The sequence below is a fragment of the Bubalus kerabau genome, chromosome 15 (genome assembly GCF_029407905.1).
Source record: "Bubalus kerabau isolate K-KA32 ecotype Philippines breed swamp buffalo chromosome 15, PCC_UOA_SB_1v2, whole genome shotgun sequence".
Taxonomy (NCBI): Eukaryota; Metazoa; Chordata; class Mammalia; order Artiodactyla; family Bovidae; genus Bubalus; species Bubalus kerabau.
The window spans coordinates 47,218,717-47,223,015 of NC_073638.1; positions in this window are offsets into that span (position 1 = coordinate 47,218,717).

A 4,299-nucleotide genomic window follows, 5' to 3' on the forward strand; every position below is an offset into this window, starting at 1 on the left:
CCCTCCAACAGGGTACATGGATTCCTTTTCTCCACATCTTTGCCAGCATTTGTAATTTGTGTTCTTTTTGATGATAGTCATTTTCAGAGGTGTGAAGTGATATTTCATCACTGTGGTTTATGATTTGCATTTACCCTATGAAAGCCGTATGAAGCATCTTTTCATGTTCTTGTTGACTATTTGCATTTCCTCTTTGGAAAATTGTCTACTCAGTTCTTCTGTCCATTTTTAAAATTCAGTTTTTTTTGATGTTGAGTTTTATGAGTTGTTTATATATATTAGATATTAATTACTTTTTTATCATATCATTTCAAATATTTTCTCCCATTCAGGGAGTTATCTTTTAATTTTATTGATGATTTCTTTTGCTGTGCAAAAGCATATTTGTTTATCTTTGCTTTTATTTCTTTTACTTTAGGAGACAAATCCAAAAAACTATTGTTGTGATGTATGTCAGAGTGTTCTGATTATGTTTTCCCCTGGGAATTCTATAGTATGCAGTCTTACATTTAGAAACTTTGTATTTCTAAAGCACACATTTAGTGCTATGTATAGTGTGATGTATATCTCTCCAAGTATGACTTTAGTGGCATTTCAAAGATTTTGATATGTTGTATTTTAAATTTTTTGGTTAAAAATCATCTCTTTTTTCCACTTTGATTTCTTCTCATGAATTAAGAGTGTATTGTTTAGTTTTCATACATTTTGTTATTTTTTTCAGATATTGCTTTGTTATTGGTATTAACTTAATTTCATTGTGATCAGAGAACACACCTTGTACAGCCTGAATTATTTTAATTATATGGGAGTCATTTTATGGCCTAGAATAAGGTTAACTGTCATAAATGTTCAGTGTACACTTGAAATGATGTGTATTCTATTGTTGTTTTTGGCTTTGAAACTATATTTTCTGGGTATTAATATAACCATTCACTTTTTCTTTTCATTAGGGTTGATATAGAACATATTTCCATTTCTTTACTTTTAGCCAACTTGTGTTTACATTCGAAGTGTATTTCATTTAAGCAGCATTTAATTGGGTCTTCCTTTTTGTAACCCAATCTGATAAACTTCGAATTTTAATTGGGTGTTTGGTCTACTTATTTATAAGTAATGTGACTATGGCTATGGTTGGGCTTTTTTGTTTGGTTGGGTTTAAATCTATCATTTTGAATTTGTTCTCTGCTCCTTCTTCCCGACTGAATATTCAAAAAAAGTTTATTCTATCTTTTTTGTGTTCAAGTGAGTTAAAGCAATTTCATTTTGGAGGTTAGTTTAGAGATTATCCTACCCATTTCTAACTAATGACAGTCTGCCTTCAGGTGATAGTATATCATTTTGAATATAACAGAAGAACCTTACAATAATATGCTTTCATTTCTCCCTTTCTTATTTGCAGTATTAGTTGTATATATTTTACAAAACTCTATTGTTATTGTTTTTGTTTAAAATCACAATTATTTAAAAATACATTTATATAATAAAAAATCTAATCTATTTACACATGTAGTAACAAATTTTGATGCTCTTTGTTCACTTGTGTAGATCCATGTTTACATTTGACATCATTTTCTTCTGACTAAAGAAACTTTAAAAAAAATTTATTTATTTTAATTGGAGGCTAATTAATTTACAATATTGTAGTGGGTTTTGCCATACACTGACATGAATCCGCCATGGGTGTACATATGTTCCCCATCCTGAACCTCCCTCCCACCTCCCTCCCCATCCCATCCCTCAGGTTCATCCCAGGGCACCGGCCCTGAGCACCTTGTCTTATGCATTGAACCTGGACTGGCTATCTATTTCACATATGATAATATACATGTTTCAATGCTAGTTTCTCAAATCATCCCACCCATGCCTTCTCCCCCAGAGTCCAAAAGACTGTTCTATACCATCTGTGTCTCTTTTGTTGTCTTGCATATAGGGTTATTGTTACCATCTTTCTAAATTCTATATATATGCATTAGTATACTGTATTGGTTTTTTTCTTTCTGACTTACTTCACTCTGTATAATGGGCTCCAGTCTGATTCAAACGCATTCTTTTTAATGGCTGGGCAATATTCCATTATGTATATGTACCACAGCTTTGTTATCCATTCGTCTGCTGGTGGACATCTAGGTTGCTTCCATGTCTTGGCTATTATAAACAGTGCTGTGATGAACATTGGGGTACACGTGTCTCTTTCAATCCTGGTTTCCTGGGTGTGTATGCCCAGCAGTGGGATTGCTGGGTCATAAGGCAGTTCTATTTCCAGTTTTTAAAAGAATCTCCACACTATTCTCCATAGTGGCTGTACTAGTTTGCATTCCCACCAACAGTGTAAGAGGGTTCCCTTTTCTACACACCCTCTCCAGCATTTATTGTTTGTAGACTTTTGGATGCAGTCATTCTGACTGGCATGAAATGGTACCTCATTGTGGTTTTGATTTGCATTTCTCTGATAATGAGTGACGTTGATCATCTTTTCATGTGTTTGTTAGCCATCTCTATGTCTTCTTTGGAGAAATGTCTGTTTAGTTCTTTGGCCCATTTTTTGAGTGGGTCATTTGTTTTTCTGGAATTGAGCTGTAGGAGTTGCTTGTATATTTTTGAGATTAATTAAAGAAACTTTTTTAAAGAAATAAACTAGTGAATGTAGACTTAAAAAACAAATAAATTGGCAAAATTTGTGGTCACTAGATAGTGATAAATGCTATGCAGACTAGTGATAAATGTTTAGTGATAAATGCTAAACAGACAAGGGATTAGAAAATTGTTTGTGTTTGGGGGGAATATTGTTGGATACTATTTTATTTATTTTTTTGTTTTAATATTTTAATTTAAACTAATTTTTGGCTTATAGAAAAGTTGCAGAAATAGTATGAGTATTCCCTTTTATCCCTCATCCAATTTTCCCTAATATACTGTTTTATATAACTGTAGTACACTTATTAAAACCAAGAAATTCACTCCAGTACAATACTATTAACTAAACTCCACATATTATTCTAACTTCAATAGTTTCCCCACTGTCCTTTTTCTTTTCCAGGATCTTATTTCCAGTATCACATTGCATTTAGTTGTTGTTTCTGCTTTATTTCTTCCATCTATAAAAACTTCTTCACTCTTTCCTTATCTTTCATGATCTTGATACTTTTGAAAATCAGTTATTTTGCTAAATGTCTCCTGATTTAGTTTTTTCTGATACTTTTCTACTGATTCGAATGGGGCATTTTGGTATATGCCTTTATTTTAAAACTTCCAAAATCTCCAGTGCATTAACACTGGTGAAAGAAATCAAAGAGGACCCTAATAGATGGAGAAATATACCATGATCACGGATTGGAAGAATCAATATAGTGAAAATGAGTATACTACCCAAAGCAATTTATAGATTCAATGCAATCCCTATCAAGCTACCAATGGTATTTTTCACAGAGCTAGAACAAATAATTTCACAATTTGTATGAAAATACAAAAAATCTTGAATAGCCAAAGCAATCTTGAGAAAGAAGAATGGAACTGGAGGAATCAACCTGCCTGAAGTCAGGTTGATTCCTACAAAGCCACAGTCATCAAGACAGTATGGTAGTGGCACAAAGACAGAAATATAGATCAATGGAACAAAATAGAAAGCCCAGAGAGAAATCCACGGACCTACGGACACCTTATCTTTGACAAAGGAGGCAAGAATATACAATGGAGAAAAGACAACCTCTTTAACAAGTGGTGCTGGGAAAATTGGTCAACCACTTGTAAAAGAATGAAACTAGAACACTTTCTCACACCACACACAAAAATAAACTCAAAATGGATTAAATATCTAAACGTAAGACCAGAAACTATAAAACTCCTAGAGGAGAACATAGGCAAAACACTCTCTGATATAAATCACAGCAGGATCCTGTATGACCCACCTCCCAGAATATTGGAAATAAAAGGAAAAATAAACAAATGGGACCTAATTAACCTTAAAAGCTTCTGCACAACAAAGGAAACTATAAGCAAGGTGAAAAGACAGCCTTCAGAATGGGAGAAAATAATAGCAAATGAAGCAACTGACAAACAACTAATCTCAAAAATATACAAGCAACTCCTGCAGCTCAATTCCAGAAAAATAAACGACCCAATCAAAACATGGGCCAAAGAACTAAATAGACATTTCTCCAAAGAAGACATACAAATGGCTAACAAACACATGAAAAGATGATCAACGTCACTCATTATCAGAGAAATGCAAATCAAAACCACAATGAGGTACCATTTCACACCAGTCAGAATGGCTGCGATCCAAAAGTCTACAAACAATAA